Source organism: Choloepus didactylus, chromosome 5, assembly GCF_015220235.1.
Source record: "Choloepus didactylus isolate mChoDid1 chromosome 5, mChoDid1.pri, whole genome shotgun sequence".
Classification (NCBI taxonomy): domain Eukaryota; kingdom Metazoa; phylum Chordata; class Mammalia; order Pilosa; family Megalonychidae; genus Choloepus; species Choloepus didactylus.
In genome coordinates this window covers 162257468-162278555 of record NC_051311.1, presented here as the reverse complement: position 1 = coordinate 162278555, position 21088 = coordinate 162257468, and the positions used below count along the sequence as shown (strand labels likewise).

The 21088-nt window shown below is 37.7% G+C and overlaps 1 long non-coding RNA gene across 1 annotated transcript in view; it reads right to left on the bottom strand.

Moving 5' to 3' along the window:
* The window catches only part of LOC119534404, a 52033-nt gene that overhangs the window by 20751 nt on the left and 10194 nt on the right, over positions 1–21088 (bottom strand). The window contains exon 2 of the long non-coding RNA XR_005217019.1: positions 1847–1954. This is a non-coding gene — a long non-coding RNA (uncharacterized LOC119534404). The remainder of the gene's footprint in view (positions 1–1846; positions 1955–21088) is intronic.

Here is a 21088-nt window from a genome sequence, read left to right as displayed (position 1 = left end):
TTCTCAAATACATGTTGTATCTTTATTAGATTATAGTAAAGAATGGGAATAGTGAGTAAGCAATTTCCAACCCCTTAGTATCAAACCCTGCTTATTTGGATGATGGTCAATGATTTTTCTAGACTATTACTTTAAGCATATCTTTGTAACCATATTTTTGAGGCTCCATATGTGAAGTCAAGTCTAGAAGGGAAAAAGGAGAGGAGAGAAGGAAAGACAGGGGGTCTCTCTTCTCTCCTAATGAGGCTGACTGCACCCCTTCCCTTGCCAAGTGGGCTGTTCCTACAACACACTAAATCTAAGCCCCCATCCAATGACCCATATCTTCATTCATTCATGCATGCAACAGATATTTCCCAAGAGCTTAAAATATACCGGGTACTGAAAGTCAGGAAATGTTCATTATGTATCCACAAGGTACCAGGTAGGAGTCTAGATGCACAGTGATCCCTGGCTTTACTAGTTGAGGAGAGGAATGATAAAAGGTAAACAATTATGAAAATCCTAATAATGACACATTCTATAAGTGCAACAAAGAAAGAAGTAGAGTTCTGTGATAGCAAAAATTGGGGATGATGGGGTAGAAGAATTATGCTACTCAGAAAGATGGTCAGATCAAGGAAGGCTCATATGGAAGGGATAGTTAAACTGAAGCTTGAGGAAAGTGAAGGAGGCAGCCAATCAAAGAATCAGTGGAAAATTATTCAAGCAAGGAGTGATAGCATATGTCTTCTCCCTGACACAGATACTGCTTAGGGACTTTCTTACTGCCATGCCTCAAAGATTCATAGAAACAAGGTCACAAAATTGAAATGAGACTGTCAGATGTACACCAAGAAACTTCCAGGCCACTGTTTCAGATAGCACATGAAATTAATAACTTATTTGACATACATGACTAAAAGTGAAAGAATTTTAAATGTGGAAGGAATATTAATGAGGATCACCAAAATAGGCACCATTATGACAACTCACATCTACAGTGTTCTTTATGGATTTTTGAGTGCTGCTACCTGTGTTACATTGTTTGATCCTCCCAACAAGCATAGAAGTGCTTGCTATAATATTCACTTAAGATACAATTTACCAGAAACTCAGAGAAGTTAAGTAGCTTGCCCAAACAATTCAGGTAATTAGTGGTGGAACCAGATTTTAAATTCTGTTCTTTTCTTCCCGAGTCAATGCTGTTTTCTCCCAGGTAGTCAGGCCACTGAAGCATAATTGTCTGCCTTGGGAGATTGGGAATTTCCCATCCATGGAGAGGTTTCCACCAAGATGAACAGGCACTTCAAAGATGTGGATGGAATGAATGACTTGCATAGTTACTTTTTCCTTCAAAACCTGAGACAATGATTCTATCAATCCCTGGTGTTGATAGTGTCAACTGTGCCACTACTGCTTCACTCAATACATTTTTGTGCATCAACCACGAACCAGGTTTCATTGGATAAGATATGGGACGTGCCTTTGAGCATCTTATATACTAATGATGAGGACAAGCTGGTAAATGATTCATTAGAAAAAAAAATTATGATTTAGGGGTCTCAGTTTCTTTAAAGATAAACTAGAGTAATTAGAGGGCTTAGCGGAATTGATGTGTTTGCTCTCCCACAAATAGGCACCGTTTGTGTATTAACTGCCTCCAGACCAGACAGGTCTGATTTCAAAATCTGGATTTGCTTCCCAAACTATGTGAATTTAGTAATCTATTTAAGATCTCTTAGACTAAATTGTGCAAGGTCCTTATTAGGATTAAATAGGAATATGAATATGTGTAAATTTCCTAGCACAGTGCCCATTACAAACTAAATTTCCCCCAAATGGCATAGCTATTCCTTTTACTTACCCCTGGGAAAGCCTGAAGTAACTCTAGGTGGTCCTTGAGCTCACAGAAGATGGTTTTTCTCACTCTGTGCTTTTTGCAGAGCACTTCAAAAAGATGTTGGAAGATGGTCTAACAAAAAAAAAAAAAAATTCCATGGTCAAATGACTTTGGGAAATTCTGAGGTAAACAAATTCCAACAGGGTTCTAAACACAGCATGCATTATGAGTCTCTAAGAGGGTGATAAAATCTAAATATTCCAGTGCAGAGTGCCAGAATGATCTTCCTCAGTCTTCGGAGAACAGGGCATACACATTCCCACAGAAGACATTACGGGGAAAGCTGGTAGAGGCTTTGGATTCTGCATTTGAGCAATACAGATGGGAAGAGGGCATTTAAGAAAGCATCTCAGAAAGGAGATAGTAAGAGTGACATTTGCTTTGAATTTGTTCCAATATATTGAAATGCAAATAAATTGAACTTTGTATGTTATCAATTATGGTAACCAATTAATTCTGGTGGACAAAGTTGTTCACTGACAATGGGCTACTGTCTGAATGATTCAGCACCACCTCTTCGCAGAGCAAAAATGAGTTGAGAGGGAAAAAAGGAAAGGAGCTAATCAAAGGATCTACCTATGGAACAAAGGAATTCCTAATTGAAAAGAAGGCTGGTTTCTATTTCATTTCTCTTTTCTTACTCCCTAACCCAAGGTAGCTTTGATACCAAATTAAAGACAGGGTAGGCTGATGGACTCTGGCTCATTTCAGTCTCTCTCAGTCGTCAAGGCTGGTGGCTGCTTTCCCACAAATGCAGCGACTGGTAAAGGTTGATGAGCTTTGTCCAGCAGTCATTATGTAACAACCAAATCAGAAGTTTCTAGGAAACCTCTCTCTCTCCATATGTGTCCCCAGCTGCCACCAGGGACCCTGAAACAAAGGCCAAACCTAAAAATCAATCCTGCAACTCTTCCTTGACTCTGGTGATGTCTTTTTGTAATCAAAAAGCAGAGTAAGAGACCAGAGTTTCATCCCTGCCCCTGACCCCATTAGCAGGTACCCTGGGCAAGGAGTCTCCCCTCAAAACTCGGCTGGTTCTTGTCTTGAACTGTTGATGATGTTGCCTGTCTCTTCCTGTTGTTAAAAACCCTACAGTTTATACACAGGTCCATGCTCTTATATATATTTCGTTACTCGTGAATTTGTTTTTCATTCTTAAGGTATAGCAACTCAAAAAGCTGAAGTGAAGACAGGCGTTAAAGTTCACCAAGTAAATGACAAGCATATATAATATAGATCTGAGTTCAATTTCTAAAAATCATGTCCTAAAAACACAGAAAGAAATTCCTTAAAAACTAAGCTAAAAAGTCTATGCAAATAATTAATATCCTTTTTTGTTAATATTATTTTAACCCTGTCTTTTCTTTTTCTGTATAAAATACTGTATATGATTAGACAGCCTTCCTGTGAAAGAGACATTTAAGCCATAGCCAAAAAATCTTTTTTTTCCATCGGTTTATCGTACTAATACATATACAGGGATTTTTTTTCTCCTTATCTGAATTTTTACCACTATGTTTATTCACTCCGTCGTGTCCTGTTTTTTTTGTGCAATGGACTCTGTTAGTCTGGGAAGCCTAGGGATGTTTCTCCCAATAAGGTTTTAAGTACACAAAACAAAACACATAGTTTTATGATGGAAATGAATTATATTGGAATAAAATAATCATTTAGAAATTGTTGTTGCGTATTAAACAAATATATGTGCAAAATAACTTGATTTAGCAGCTGGTCTAAAAATGCCACCAATTTCAAAGTAGATGATGACAGGTAATTTCAAAGTAGCAACTTGTGTCGTTGAAATCTTAGCAGCGAGACTCATCAGATTAAAAATATTTGTAATTTCAATTGTGAGAAAGTCACTGGCATGGCTGAAGCTTTTGCATTTTTCTTTTGTCTATATTTAAAATGAAATGACATGTAAAATCTCAATATGAAATTAGTGAAATTAACAATGAAATGTTTTCCCCATCCAATTTTAGAGACATGGCATTCTCCCTTTCCACCTAAAATGCAACCCACCATCTCCAGTTAAGAAGCCCTGAATTAAACACTTGAAAAACATGATGCTTAAAAAGGAAAAAAAAATCATAGAAAGATTTTCTCCATTTTGATCTTAACCAAGCCTACTGCCCCTCCCCCCAAGTGGAACTAAGCAAGCATTTTGACAGAAACAAAGATAAGGAAAGACCGGGATATTAAAATAACTTACAAATGCATTTGCCATATTTTAATTTCAAACCAGCTGCAAGGGAGGAAACAACCACAAGAAATCCATTTCAAAGATTTCTCTCAGAGGTATTTATAGATAAAAGGAAAATGGTACATACAGGAATGTTTGCCTAAAGATTATGAGGAGAGTCAAGAGGGTATTTAAAGCAGACAGTGCTTCCAATATCTTTTCCAAGTACTGAAGTTCCTAAGACGCCTGGCAGTGCGGCTAAGGGGACAAATCTATTTCCCAGAAGGGGATTTTAATCTTATCAAATTCTATCAGTAAATTGCTCAAGCATTTTATCAGGAATTTTAGTTACTTCCTAGAAGGGAGTGTAAATTACATCATGAACAAAGGTTTGGGATCATTTTCTTCCTCTGGTAGGAAAAAAGAAGGGAATGAAATCTAACCAACTAACCAGAGGAAAGGAGGAACGAACAAGGCGTGGGAAACATTGATTAATGTTTTTCACCTGTTCCAACAGAACACAGACGTTAAAAGAGAGCTGGGCTGGCACTTCTATGCCAGTCAGGCAAGTTGCTAAACCTTTGTAAACATCACTTTTATAATAGAGCTGCTTTTAGTATTAAATGTTGCATCTCATATCAAATTATTTGTTCAGTGCCTGGCACAAAAGTAAAGACTCAAAAGGGCTAAATCATATTTTCTACTGGATTGTTGAAATTCCAAGAAGCTTACCCACAGTTGCATCAGTAGCATGGAGCACATTATCTGGCACACAACTGACAAGGAATAAATGTTTGCTAAATAAATGAAGGTCAAAGAGACATCTGCAGCTCCATTTCTCATGCCCCCCCCCCATTCATGTCAAACACTTTCAATGCTATTTAAAGCCACTTCTACATACTCACCCCTAAGTCTGTTTTCCAAGAAGTGGATATTATATTGTAATGGAATTGAACTTTCTTCTTACCCACACATATCCTACCACAAATATACCTTTACTTTTCATACCAATAGCCCCCTGCTTAATACCTAAGCTTCTACTCTTCTGTTCAAACCCAAATAAAAGGAAATTACTATAAAATGCCTGTATATAGACACTCCTTATACCATCATGCTTGAGATTCATGTCATGAGTTGGTATTAAAATGTGGAATTCTTGTTATTTCAGGGTTTCAGATCCCAGGATAAATGTCTCAGTGATGACCTGGTTCTCACCTAGCTCTGTCGACTCCATTCCACAAGGCACCATTATCAGTTGCTCTTTCTCCATAAGTTTTCTGAGTTTCGTGATCTACCCTGCTGTTTGGAGTTTCTCCCATTCCAGAAAAGCACCTCCATTTTTACTGCACCTAAATATAAGTTCAAGATTCTTTTAGAATAAGGTTTATATTGCTGTAATTCTTGCTGGGCTATAGACTGGTCTATACAGAAGAGGAAAGAGGGAGTGACACTAGGTGCTTGACAAATGGGTCTGGATCTTCTAGAATACTCAGAGGCAAGAGTTCCCATCCGTGGCTGGCTCCATCTCTAAGGTAATATCCAGAAGTCTCTCTCACCCCTTCTTTCCTCCAGAATTCCTGGAGGTAGAGCTAAAAAACATCTCCTGCCCTACTCACCCTAACCACGTTCCTTCACAGAAAAGCCTTTCTCATCATTAAGGTCAGGAGACACAGCTAAGAGAGACCAAGAACTGTGAATAACTGGAAAGTTTACATGGCTCATCCCCAATCCCCTTAATGGGTTACTTGCATATCCTCGTATTCTAGCCAGTGCAATTATACGGATCTTACGGTGACCCTTTGTCTCCTTTAAAGCAACTGTTTGGCTAGAGACACAGGGGATCTCTAGGACTTCCCAGTCACCCAGATCAGGTTGTATTCCCTGATGCAACTCAACTCATGCTGGGGTAGGGAGTGGGGGGTGGTACTTTCCTCCCACATGTCCTTGTTTCTAGTTGGTAGTTGTACCATATCAGTGGTTTCAGAACACCAATTCTCTGAAAGAATTCTTCAGAATTAGTGTTATTCAGAGGTGCTGTGGGAGTCACCCCAGGGGAATGAAAAAAAGGCAAGGGAAGAAGATTCATGTCCCCACTGCCAACCTTTAGCCACAGTCCCACTATTTGGGGGCTTCTTGGATTTTAATGAAAGAAAGCGTTTCCATAATTTAAATAAAAATCAAAGAATAAAAAACTTGGAAACTATTGTATTCTACCATTCTGCAAGGGTCCTTTTAGCTCTACTATCTACTTTTGTTAAACAGTTGTCTCATGACTAATCAACTTCTCTTGGAAAATATAATGGTATCTAATCAGGTCATTGAAATTTTTTTCTCCCCTCCTTCCTTCTTTCCTTCCTTCCTACCTTTCTCCCCTGTTTCCCTCCTTCCTTCCTTCTTTCCTTTCTTCTAATTTCTTCCTTTCTTCTTTTGGATTTGATGGGTTTGAAGTGTTTTCTAGAAATTAGTATCTTTATTTCCATAAATTATTATAGATTTGCTTTCAGAAATGTTTCACCCATTCCATTGACCTGAGGATAATGCAAATATATAGATATACATAAAGACAGATATGTGTATCCTATTTAAACAATATTTTTAAATAAATTTTGTTTCTCCTCTGATCAGAGAAGCTCAACCAAGAGTAAGTTGTCCTGGAAACATGTGTCTTGCACAGGATATCATTCAGAAATCACCAGAGCTTTCTAAAAGACATAGTGTATTATGTATTATAGAGGGGCGAGCCACCCACAGGCATCACACAACCAAAATTGAGGACCTGACACAGCACGGAAGCTGTAGAGCTATACTCTCTGTGTTTTAATCTGCCTCTACTACTTGTTTTTTGGACTTTGGCCTTGTCATCAATAAAATAGGAATATTAACATTTTCAGTAATTGGTGTTCAGATGGGTTTTCTCATCTCTGAAACGATTTTGTTAGGAAGACACATGCAAAGCTCTTAGAACAGTGCCTGAGTTCAGATTCATACGCATGTCAACTATTAGTATTAATTCACCACAAGATGATTATTTTGGAGCAAATCACTTCACTGGTGTGAGGTTCAGTCTTGTGTTTTGTGAAATATGATATTAATACACCCCCTGCCTTTGCCTCATATGTCCAATAACCTGAGTCCAGGGAAACTTGACTAAGTGTGATGTTAGACAATGAATTGTTCTGGATAGTGGCATCTAAGTTAATTGATTACAGAACCCTAGACTGTGAGCACATTTTGGGGCCATGAAATTCAACTTTCTAGTCCTTGAGGATTCTTTTCTAGAAGGCTCCTTAAAGGTAGTCTTGCAATGGTCAATTTGAAGACCCACCCCACATAATAATTCGAGAGTCAATGACATTCAGGTTTTGAGTAGTTTTAATGATTTTGAAGTTTAATTTTTATTAAGTTATGAACTAATTTTCCATCTGTGGAGTTATATAGAGATATTAAATGCCCTAGTTCTGCAGTAACAGTTTCAAATATTAGAAGACGGATATTTGTGCACTCAGACTTGAGCCCCTCTCCTCTCCATTAAGGCTCAAAATATCTTCATTCCTTCATGTTCCTTCATATGACAAACTGACACATGGCTTTGTCGTCTCTCTCCCATCTGGCTCCGTGTGTGTGTGTGTGTATGTGTGTGTGTGTAAATAAAGACATGTGCCTTTCTGAAATTTTGTTTTGGAATGACTTTTTTAGGATATTATGAGAACATTATACTGAGATATCATACTATCATGTGAATATTATAAACAGCAGCCATTGTTTTTGTTGTTTTTTTTTTTTAATCAGTGTAACTGAAGGAAAATATTTGAAGTGAGAAATATATATCAGGATCTGTGTCAAATGACAAATAAATAAATCATCTGGAAAGAAATAAGTCACAAGAACCTTAACCTGTACTTCTTTGTAATCTTCTGACAATGTTTGCATAACTGTTCTTTAGTGTTTTAAATACTCATGCTCCTTGTCCTTCCTTGGCAAGCAGACATGCCAAAATAACAAAACCAGTGATTCTTGTGTTGTCTCCCATTTAAATAAAAAAAAGACACTGTACAATAAAATTGAACTCTTCTTCCCAATCTGCAATCCTGAATTTCAGAAATGGAGATTTAATTAACCACCTTTAGGTTTTATGATCTAATCTTTTTATTATCTTCTCCTTGTGCTGGAAAGGTGGACTGGGACCTGGATGTGAATAACTTTGCCCACAAGCTAAAATCTTGTATTCCTGGGGCCCTGGAAGGTAAGAGATAGCGAGAAAATAAGCAGGCAGTGCCAGCTTAAGACTCACTTTAGGAAATCTACTCTGGTGGCAGGGTCAGGATTGGCTGCAGTAAGGATGAGAGTTACACAAGGTTAAGGTTGGGGAGCTATAAAATAGCTCAGTAGAGGGGAGCAGAGGCCAGGGTTTGCGAGCACTTGTGGGGAGGTTTGGAGGAACAGCAGAAGGGGAAGCTGCCAAGTACAGGCTTGAGTGCACCAAGTTAGAGGATCATGCTATGTGGGCAGTAGGGACACTAAAAATGCTAGTTCCTCTTCTGCATTGCAACCCTGATCAAATGTCATCACCTGAAACACCTTCGGTGTCTTTTGCTGGCACCCCACACACCCCCATGCCCTATTCAGCAGTAATTGCAGCTGGGACATGAAATGTTGCAGTATGAACCCCATCCAATGGCAATTATGTAAATTCACGGCATGCCTTCACTACACAACAAACTCCTTAGGGATAGAGGAGATGATGCAGTTTGTCTTTGTATGTTCAATACCTGGCCCAGGGCCCATTACAAACCAGGGGCTCCATCAACATTTATTGAATGAATTGGTAATTAATGTGGGAAATTATGAATATCCAGGAAATTTGAGACTGTGCAAAAGGTGATCAAATCATTCAAATCCTCATTAGGTCTTGATACACAGTCCGAGATTAGTGTGCTTCCTCTTTGCATGCATTTGTGCCTGAATGATTCTGGACTTTCTTTGTCTTTGTAATCTCAGTGTTTCAATAATTGGAAATTAATAACTTGAGCTTAAATCAGCTGTAGGGTCCACAGTGTTCTGAAAACTTGAAAAGAAGCATCATGTTTGCCATCTCCACTACCACTTTTACATTTTTACCCAGACTTTTTATTACTTATCCTCCTGCACACACTCCCTAATATAACCAGGTAATTATCTTACTGGTTCCTATCCCTGGTTTTATGTAATTGTGGAAGCAATGGGTGAAGTGTTTTCCAGACTAGTGAGTCACAGCTCAGCTACTTCCAGGCTGCATCAGTCAAAGTGAGTTCCTAAGCTCTAGGAATCCAAGCAAATAAAAATGAGAATAATTACAGTAACTAATCATGGGTCATCTTTAAGATTCAAGAAGAGAGTATATCTTAAAGAATGTTATTTCTTACTTACACAAATAAAGTCTACTTACTGGGTAAAATTTAGAAAGTAAAGATAAGCAAATGAAGAAAACAAACCACCCACAGAGGTATCCACCGTCGGCATTTTGTAAATAACTCCCAAACTTAGAGGTTTTTTCTTTACTAAAATGATGTGTTTACTCAAAACCAGAGCTCAAGCGACTCTCTGTATCTGTAAATATAATTCAGCAGTGACATTTTACAATTGCTGTATAGGATTTCATTAAGCGCTTTTCTAATTCTACTTACATTACACTTACTCACCTTTATAAAGAGGTGCTGCAATGAACAGAGAAATAGCTAACACATATTCAGACTCCTGGCTTTCCAAGAATTTATTTACTGCTTCTCACAGCAATCTAATGAGGTAGATCTGACTATCACCCCATTTTAAGGTGGGGGAAACTGAGTCACGGAGTTCTCACAAAGAATAAGAGGCAGAATCAAGATTTGTACCCTGATGTTCTGCCTCGAGTAGGTTTTTCTAATTAATTTATTTACTCTTAATTAGTAGTAATTAATTTTACTATTAATTCCAAAAATTGAGAGTCTCTGTCTAAATAAATGCATTTCCTAAAGTTTTTAAATGCACTCCTAAATTGTTTTCTAGAATATCTTTATTAGTTTTCATTCCTACCGGTAGTGTAAAACAATGTCCACCTTTGCTTCTATGAAAATAATGAGGATCAGCTAGGTGGAGCACACACACACACAATTCATTAATTAGAATGTCATTAAAGGTCCTCTTAATTTGTTAAAGTTTGTATTTTTTTATTACTGGGGAGGTTGATTTTCTTTTCTTTTGTATTTTCTTTGTTGGTGGTGGTAAATTCTTTCTCCTTGGATGATTTGCAAATTCATAACCTTTGTTCAGTTTCCTTTGGAAGGACTCTTAAAAATCAGTAGTTCAGAAGAGCTCTTCATTTAAATAAATTAAAAATTTTAGATCATTTGTGTTCAACTGTTTTTCAACATTAGTCTATCCTTTCCTATTTATGTATGCATTTTGCAGTCATTCTTGGGTAGCTCTTTTTCACCTTGAAAATCTTTATGTCTATATTTGTTTATATTTTCCTTCAACCTTTTTTAGGATTGAATGTTTTCCAATTAAATTTTAATTATAATGTACCAAATTTATTTTAACAAATGGTAAGGCTGTTAGCTCACTAGTTTTTTGAATAGTCCATCCTTTCCTCATATATTTGGAACGCTGTCCTAATCTTATATTAGCATTGTAAAACCAGCACTAGTCAATTTCCTGAAAATCACTTATTTTCCAGTCATCTGCTGCTGTCCTGTCCCACATCTGCACCAGGCTTCTAATTATCATAATTTTATAACACATTTCATTATCTAATATGGGAAGTTCCCCAGCTGGCTTCTTTTAAAAATATTTTCTAGGATTGTTTCATATTATTTCTCCCAAATGAATTTTAGAATCATTTTATATAGTCAGTATTCCACTGGGGCTTGACTCTAAATAAATATGGATAATTTAGAGAGAATTAAAACCTCACCAACAAAAAATGTGGGGTTTGTCCCCATTTGTCCTCATGGCCTTTATTTATTGTCATTTTCCTACATATATATCCTACTTGACCCAATTTTTTTCCACCTTGTGATTGAGCTCATATCCTCAATCATACTATGTACCAACATTTTATACATAAATAATATAGCAATATACTGAATACCTATAAACTTATCATCCACCTTAAGAACTAAAAGTATTCCAATACCACTCCCTGTTTTAGCAATTAGAGGTAAGGACTACCTTGAATTTTGCATGTATCATTTCCTTGCTTCTCTTCTTCTAGTCTTAACAGCTTTATAAAATGTGGTATCGTAATGTACATTGACTACGATGACTTTTTTCATTATCAATTTAAATTGAATTTAAATTATAAACAGTGTTACTGTTAAGTACAGCTGTATTTCTGTTTTTTTCAATACTATATAATATTTTGTTATATGAATAAACCATAGTTCAATTTTCAGTTTCCTATTGATGGACATTTGAGTTATTTCCATTACTTTTGACTTCTGTCAGAAAAAATGTTGCTCTTACTCAAATGATGTCTGAGATTTACTGCAAAAGACTTCATCAAAAAATATATAAAAATATAAACAGAAAATCAAGGAAATGGAGACAGATGAAACATCTATCACTAACTTCATGTGGAAAAGTGATGATAAGAGTTGAATTTGGTTCATTATGCTAGTCTACCTATTCTTTTGGTTATATTTAAAAATTTTTAAATTTCAAACTTTGCAATTTGAAAAAGATTGATTAAAAAATGCTACTATGAAATTCTTCAGCAATTTACTGGTAGACACATGCAATATTTCTGTACCATATATACTCAAGAATAGAACTGCTGATTCATACAGAATGTGAATGCTAATCCATACACAACAGCATCACATTTTTTTCCAAAGTGGCTTTCCCAATGTAATCCTGACCATCTAGCAGAGCCTAAAGGTCTTTAGGTCCAACATGCTTCAACACATAGCATTATTTGACTTCCTAATTTTGGGGTTTGAATTTGAGTTTCTTTTCACATGTTTCTGCATCGTTTGTGATCCTTTAAGAGAAGTCCTTGTTCATTTGTTTTACCAATTTTAACAATATGGTTAGATGTCTCTTTTTTTCTTGCTAAATAAAAGGGGCTACTTACATATTCTGGATACCAAATTTCTGTGGCTTTTTCCTTCCCTTCCCTTCCCTTTCTTCACAGAGTCTTTTGAAGAACAATCATTCTTAATTGTAATGCAACCTTTTCTTTTATCCTCAGCAAAGGGTATTGCATGTATCATTTCCTTGCTTCTCTTCTTGTTTCTAGCAAGAAATATATTTTTGTATATTCTTTTTTGCATATATATTTTGTATATTCTTCTAGCAAAACATATTTCTGTATATTGTTTAACAAATTCTTCCCTGTCTTGTGGTCATAAAGATAGCCTCCTATATTTTCTTCTAATTGTTTTTGTTTTGCATTTTACATTTAAATAATTAATTCAACTGAATTTTAAAATTGTATTTTGTTTGGCAGGAATTTACTTCTAGTTTGTTCCATGTAAAAGTATTACCTTTAACAACAGTGGGAAGGAAAATTGGAGAAAGGGGGATATAAAAATGATTTGTTCTTCTTTTATAACAAAGTCTAAATATATCATTAAAACCAAGTGACAGTGTTATAAAAGTACTTCAAGGTATAAATTTAAAATTATATTTGGATGATATAGGGGAGGAGGGAGGGAATGCAGAAGAGCTATCCCTCATTCTTTCATTGTTGATACTAGTAAGTCAGTATATACTATGCAAGGAACTGGATAATAACACGTATCAGAAATGAGCCTCTAGAAAACAACTCAGGCCTTCCAAATTATCATTGAAGGACATAAAATTAAAACATTAAAAATGACAATACTGATAAACCTAGGGCCATGTAGTAAAAGATGATGTGAGCAGTAGGAACAAACATATCTATCATATCAATAAAGGGATCAAGGACACATGGGTGAAGTTCACCTATTAAATCCAGGATCACACAGCAAAACCAACATTCTACCATGTCCATGAAACACATGATAAACCAAATAACTAAAAACCATTAAATAGAAAATGAAGGGCAAAGGCTTACCAGGATTGGAGAGCAGGAGAAAGCTCATGCCTAAACAGAAGGCAAAGTTGAATTCAGCAAAAAAATTATCCTACAATAAAATAAAGAAAGGCACTGCTATTTATTGACATATAGTCAATAAGATTTTTTTTTTTTAAGTTTTCAGGGAGAAGAAGGTTTAGTCAACCTGATGATTTTTAGTTTCCTTCCACATATGTGATTCTAAGTCCATCCAAAGCAGTGCTTCCCAAACGAGGCTGGTCATCAATATCACTTAGGGACTTGCATGAATTCCAGGCCTTTAGTCAGATATTCAGAAGGGTTCTCAGATGTAAACTTCATCTTTGAAAGAAACTACCTTTTCAACTGACTAAACCTTCTATTTTTAATTGCCCTATGACTTCAAAATGTGTGCTCTTAAAGTAGAGCTATAAGAAAACTTACATGCCATTGTCATCTTAAAGAAATGGATCAATCCATATCATTTGAAAAGCTCCAGATACAAAAAAAATATTGCTCTCTTTCTGGCTTAATTATGAGAAATACAGGACAAAAAGGTTTATTTTCTCCTTTCAGAAGAGAAAGAAGGCTTGGTAATTGTTTATATACTTAGGAAGGAAGGTATAATTTGAGTTGAGTTTTCAAGGTTCAGGAGACTATGGTTGAAAGTTTCAGGAAAAAGCAGTACAAAATTAATGTTTTTGATATTCTATTAATAACATTAAGAAATGTCCATCCAAGGACTCGGAGTACTATAAATTACCTTGACAAAATATATGTGTTTTGTGTTCATTTGCCTGTTTAATAAAATTTCTGTCACTAGAAAACTTCAGCATAGGAAATTGGCTTTGAGGTCTTAGGAAACTAGATTCACAAGCCTATCTCTTCAATGTCTCTGATTTTCACTTTAATCATCTTTTAAAAATTCACATGACTGGATTTTCAGTATTAGAGATGATGTATATAAAAAGTCTATATAAAAAAGCCTGATACATGGATAGTGTTGGGTAAGTGATCTAAAGAAGACATTTCTCTCAGACTTTTTTGGATATGTCTTGAGCCAAGCAAAAGGTTACCTCTCAACGTTTCAAATCAGAAATCACATGTCAGCATCTCTGTTTTAATCTGGAAGCCAAGCTCTTGGTTCCACTTATGTAAATAAAACATCTTTCCTGAAAGAACTTACAGTGGATAATTCTCTCACAAAAATGATGCCTCTGAATTAAAAGCTGTTTATCTTTTACAAAGTTGTTTTCCTCTTAGAAGGTCAGCTCTAGACTGTGAGAAGCTCTTCCCTACTACCTTACAAGGAAGGAATTTTGGTTACAGAAAAGGAAGGGGACGTGAAGCCAGCATATTTTTTACAGAGTGAAATCAAATGAAGGATTTAACATTTGATTTACATGGTAATATTTAACTTTATAACCACACTACGTTTTGGTAAAATGAATACTAGAATGTCAACAGTAGCATATCGATGACGTATCAGACTGTGAAGCCTCAGAAAGTATTGACAGCTTGGGTGATGAAATAGAACATTGGGACATAGATTTGCAGAAAATTAGTCAATACTTAGATTATTTTCTAGATCTACTATTTTAATAGTTGGAAGGAACTCTAGGGAATATTTAGCTCAATTCTTACATTGTATTGGTGTGGAATTAGAAAGGTGATAAGTTAATCACGCCTGCTTAGGATCAACCTTTAGAGTAAGAAGTTTGATCCTCACTCTTGGTCCATGATGATTTCCACCTACTGCAGAGACTGTTTTCTCTTGTTCACACTGCTCTGCCTCCACTTATCAAACTTACATTTTTAAAGGGTTCAGGTGCAGAAAAACACAAATAGACACTTTCCTTTTAAACATACTAATGTCCTTTCATCCAGGGATGCTACCATTAGTTGTGTTTTTCTAATCTCAAGAAAGAGATGACATTTTCAGCATATAATTCTGAGCATTTGAGAGGAGCACTAGCTGTAAAGCCTCTGTTGTTTTTTTTTAAAAGCTTCCCAAGTAATTTTATTACATAACCAGAATTGAGAACCACTTTCCACAGCATCTAAAACACTTTTTCATACATTCCAAGCACTCAACAAATACCTATTGAATGAAACTAGTTTCAAACACAAAAAGTAAGCTAGGCATATTGTTTTTTTTTTTTTTTTTTTTAATATTTTTTAGCCTACAACTATATAAGTCAAATTATTCTGGACTCTAGTCATCTTCTTTGGTTTTGATGATATTTGGCAAAGCCTCTGTTTTTAGCAACTGTATCCATATTGCAAGGTTGTCTAAATATGCAGCCTTATATTTTTGTGACAGCTTTAATAAGGTGTCATTCACATATCATACAACTGACCCACTCAAAGTACGGAAATCAGTGGTTTATACCATGGAACAAGGAAAATATATTCACAGAATTGTGCAACCATTATCACGTCCAATTCTGGAAACTTTTCATCACTTCAGAAAGAGACCCTGTACCTGTTAGTGCCACTCTCCACTCCTCCATACCACCTCATCCTCTTCCCAGCTCTATGCAGTCAATAATCTACTTTCTGTCTCTACAGATTTGCTTATTCAGGACATTTTAAATAAATGGAATCAAGTATGGCATATTGCTACTGACATTTTTCACTTAACATAATATTTTCAAGATTCATCCATGTTGTAGCATGTATCAGTACTTCATTCCCTTTTATTGTGGAATAATATTAGATTTGTTGATATATCACATTTTATATTTCCATTTGTCAGTAGATGGACATTTGAGTTTTTTTCCACATTTTGGCTATTATGAATAAGGCTGCAATGGACATTCATGTACAAGTGTCTTTGTGAACATATATTTTCATTTCTCTTGGGTATATATCTATGAGTGAAGCTGCTAGGTCAAATGTTAATGCCAGGTTTCAACTTTTGAGGAAATGTCAGATTATTTTCCAAAATGGCTGTACCTTGTCATTGGATTCTGTGTTGGTTTGGGACTATGTATGCAGAAAATCATGTTTTTAAAGCTAATCCATTCTAGTGGGTGTGAACCCATTGTAAGTAGGATCTTTTGATGAGGCTACTTCTGTTAAAGTGTGACCCACCTCATTCAGGAAGGGTCTTAATTCTCTTACTGGAGTCCTTTACAAATGGAAAGAAGAGAGAAAAAGAGAGCGAGAGAGAGAGCACCACAGAGGCAAGAAGCTGAAGTCAACAAAACTGGGAAGAGAAAGGAGAAACCAGCACACCCATGTGCCTTGCCATGTGGCAGAGGAGCCAAGGATCACTGGCAGCCAGTCTTCAGGAAGAAAGCATCTCCTTGATGATGCCTTGACTTGGACCTTTTTTTCTCAGCCTAAAAACTGTAAACTAATAAATTTCCATTCTTAAGCCAACCCATTTCATGGTGTCTGCTTTCAGCAGCCTAGCAAACTAAAACAGATGTTTTCCTTAATTTCATTTTCGGATTTAGTTCATTGCAATTGTACAGAACCATAATTTATTTTTGTATGTTGATTTTGTATCCTAAAACATTGCAGAACATATTTATTAGTTGTAATAGTTTTTAACTGGATTCTTTAAGATTTTCTATATATGAGAACATGTCATCTGCAAATAGAGATAGTTTTGCTTCTTCCTTTCTAATATGGATTCTTTTTACTTCTTGCTTAATTGCCCTGGCTAGACCCTCCAATGAAATGTTGAATAGAAATGGTGAAAGTGAACACCTTTATCTTGCTCCTGATACTGGAGCAAAAGCATTCTGTCTTTTTACCAAGTATGATATTGTGACTTTTTTTATAATGCCCTTTATCAGATTGACGAGGTTCCCTTCTACTCATAGTTTGTTGTGTATTTTTTATAATGAAGTTATGTTGAATGTTGTCATATTCTTTTTTATTTTTTGCACCTATTGAGATGATTATATGTCTTTTTTCCCTTTAATGATATGATGTTTTGAGTTTTCAGATTTGTATTTGTGGGATAAATCCTACTTTGTTAAGGTACATGACATTTTTTGTACATTGCTCAATTAAAGAATATGTCCATTTCATACAGGTAATCTAATTTATTAGTATAAAGTTGTTCATAGTATCGTCTTATCTTTTTTATTTCTGTTAAGTTTGGTAGTAATGTCCTCCATTGCATTACTCATTTTAGTTATTTTTGTTCTCTCTCTCTCTTTTTAAAATTTGTCAGTCTAATTAAAAGTTTGTCAGTTTTGTTGATCTTTTCAAAGAATCAATTTTTGGTTTTGTTGATTCTATTGTTTTCTTTTTAAATTCTCTAATTTATCTCTACTCTAATGTTTTATTTCCTTCTGTTCACATTGGGTTTAGTTTGTTCTTCTTTTTCTATTTCCTCCAGCTGTAAAGATAGGTCTCTGATGTGAGATCTTTCTTCTTTTTTAATGTAAGCATTTATAGCTATAAACTTCCCTCTCAAATTTGAACTCCAGGTTTCAACTTTTGAGGAAATGCCAGATTATTTTCCAAATTGGCTGTACTTTGTCATTGGTTGCTGTGTTGGTTTGGGACTATGTACCCAGAAAATCATGTTTTTAAAGCTAATCCATTCTAGTGGGTGTGAACCCATTGTAAGTAAGATCTTTTGATGGGGCTATTCAGTTAAAGTATTAAACTTGCTGCATCTTCCAAGTTTTGTTATGCTGTGTTTCCATTTTGTCTCAAGATACTATAATTTCCCTGGTGATTTCTTCTTTGGCCCATTTGTTATTTAAAAGTACACTAAATTCCTATGCATTTGTAAATTTTCTAGTTATCTCTCTGTTATTGATTTCTAGCTTCATTCCACTGAAGTTAAAGAAGTTAAATTGTATGATTTCAATATTTTGTTTTTGTGACCTAACATATGGTCACATATAGTCTATCCTGTCGAATGATCCTTGTGTACTAGAGATGAATGTGTATTCTGATGCTATTGGGTGAAGTTTTCTCTATGTTTGTTAGGTCTAGTTGGTTTAGACTATTGTTCAAGTCTTGCCCTTCCTTACTGAACATCTGTCTAGATGTTGCATCCATTATTGAAAGTTGTGTATTGAAGTTTCCTACTATTAATGTAGAACTGTCTATTTTTCCCTTCAAATCTGTCAATATTTACTTCATGTATTTTTGCACTCTGCCATTAGGTGCATATATATTTATAGTTATTATATCTTCTTGTTTAACTGACCTCTTTATCAGTATATCATGACCTTCTTTGTCCCTCATAAAGGTTTTTGACTAAAAGTCTATCAAACTACAACCCAGAACCCATGAATCTTGAAGAAAATTGTATAAAAATGTAGCTTATGAGGGGTGACAATGGGATTGGGAAAGCCATAAGGACCACACTCCCCTTTGTCTAGTTTATGGATGGATGAGTAGAAAAATAGGGGAAGGAAACAAACAAACAAACAAACAAACAGACAAAGGCACCCAGTGTTCTTTTTTGTCCGGCGCTTCTCCGCCCCGCCTCGAGTCCTCGGTCGGCCGGCGATGGGGACCAGAGAGATAAGGGGAGAGAGGGTGCGGACAACGTCTTACCCGGAGCACTTGTGATCACTCAGGACTCGCGGTGGTAAAGCAGATAAACTTTTAATGGGACTAGGCAATCATCATCTTTACAGGTTCCACCCGGGGCGAGACACCTCGGGGGAGAACAACCTCGATGCGGCCGTCAGGTACGGCTCCTTGTGGGCTGTCTCCCCGAGCTTTGCCCGGGAACTTTCTTATAAACCTTGCGTGTATCCAATGGGCTAACGCCACGCACACAAGCATGATTGGTGAATACAGCGGGTGGTTACATACATCAGAAGCCGGAAGCAGGATGTGGGCGCCATCTTGGCACCACTCGATGGGCGGGGGGAACTCAAGGGCAGGCTGCAGCTTGTCTACTAGGCCAAATCCGGAAGGTGGCTGCTCACATCTCCCCCTTTTTTGTTTTTTATGCCCCAGTGTCTCCAGTGATGAATGTGCTCCCGTGGACCAAGATGGCCCACAACGTATTTTTTGGTGCTTTGGGGAGTCTGGACTAGGTCCCGGCCATACCAAGGTGGGACCTCTGGCACCGACCAGAATGCTCACTTCATATAGAGACCGGAGAACCCGTGAGCCGGAAACCACGTGGCCCTCCTTGCAGTACTCAGTCTCGCAACTGGGGGACAGGAGGATTAGGAGAAGGTAGCCAGTGCCGAGGGCGTCACTAGGAGCCTCTGTGCAAACGCCAAGGGTCCCGTCTGGCCACAACTAGGACTCTGTGTAAGAGGTCCACCTGAGACAAAAATTAGGGCCACTGGTACCGAATGTTTATATACGAGATTTTTTCATATACTTAGCTGCGAACCTTACCCCCGAATGCCCAGCTTCGAGTGGTTGGGATGGGTGCTGGGCAGAGGGACTATAGTTATCAGGAGGGTTACAGGCAGAGGACATGGCCATCATGGCGGTAACACGTAATTGCTGTTGTCTTTGAAACAAACGCTCCAGCAAACTCTTAACAATGATCAAACCTACTAATAACCCCACAGCAAGAAGAACCCAGTTGGTCAGATTAGGCCAAGAGAACCAGGAGGGAAAAAAGGTCAATATTCCTGGCCCTCTTCCCGGTCTGCTGGGGAGTGGTCGACACCGTCGACATCATTTGACCGCTCATCACGCGAGTTGAGGACTGGATCCAACAGGTCACGTTGGGGGTTTAACGACCCGTCAGGCTGCAGTTCTTTGGTGTTCTCAGGCGACTGCACGGTTCTCACCAATCTCTCCGGTACCCACACTGGTTGGCGTCCTGGTTCCTGGGGAAAGACACAAACAGAGCCTCTGGCCCAGCTGAGCACTGGGTCAGGACCTTTCCATTGCCCCGACAGAACATCCCTCCAACGGACCAGGCCTCTATGCGGAGGACCTGGGGTGGTATGTTGTAGGGCAGGCGTCATGGTTGATGCGTTTTCATTTAAATAATTGTATGTAAATAGGGCGGCAGACAATTGGGCCCTGGGGGACAGACCATGACCTATTCCCTCCTTTTGCTTTTGCAATAGTTCTTTAATGGTCCTATGCGCTCTCTCGATGACACCCTGCCCCTGAGGGTTGTATGGGATGCCGTGTTTTAGGTTAACTTCCATAACATCACAAAACTTTTGAAAAGCTTTGCTAACGTAAGCCGGGCCGTTGTCTGTCTTAAAGCAAATTTTGAGGCATCCTCAGGGTGAAGTGGGATAGAAAAGAAGCAATCTCTAATGTCTATGACAACAACAGGCCACCGCTCCGGCAGAGTTGAGAGAAGGGGCAACCCCATCTGGACAGGTCCTAGAGGCTCCATGCAACTATTTATGGCCCTCAAATCATGTAAAAGCCTCCACGCACCTGATTTCTTTTTGATGACGAAGATAGGGGTGTTCCAGGGTGACGTGGAAGGGACGATGTGCCCCCTCTCCAACTGATCTGACACCAAAGCATGCAATGCTGAAAGTTTTTCCTGAGGTAAGGGCCACTGAGGTACCCAGACTGGAGCCTTAACTTTCCATGTTAACTTTATAGGTGTAGGCGGGTATGCACCCTCAGTGGCCCCTAGGAAAAACCCAGGCCTTGTCTACCGGGGTTAGAGTCAGCCTGAATGGGCTTCACGCGCCCTTGCAAGGAGGCTCCCAGCCCCCTGCCCGGGACATATCCCATTCTATTCAGCAACTGTTTAGAAGTTGGAGAGTAACCAGTGGTTAAAGTCACGTCCATTTGAGCTAGAATATCTCTTCCCCATAACGAAACAGGCAGGGCCAGCACATAAGGCTGAAAACTGCCTTGATGCCCTTCCTCATCCTCCCAATGGAGAGTAATGGCGCTCACCATGGGCGCTGAGATTTGGCCGATCCCTCTGATGGTGTCTTCCGCTTGGTTCGTTGGCCAAGCGGGGGGCCAATCTTGCTGTCTTATAATCGACCTATCGGCTCCAGTATCTAACAGACCTAGGAAGGCTCGGCCTTGTACTTTAAGAGTCAGC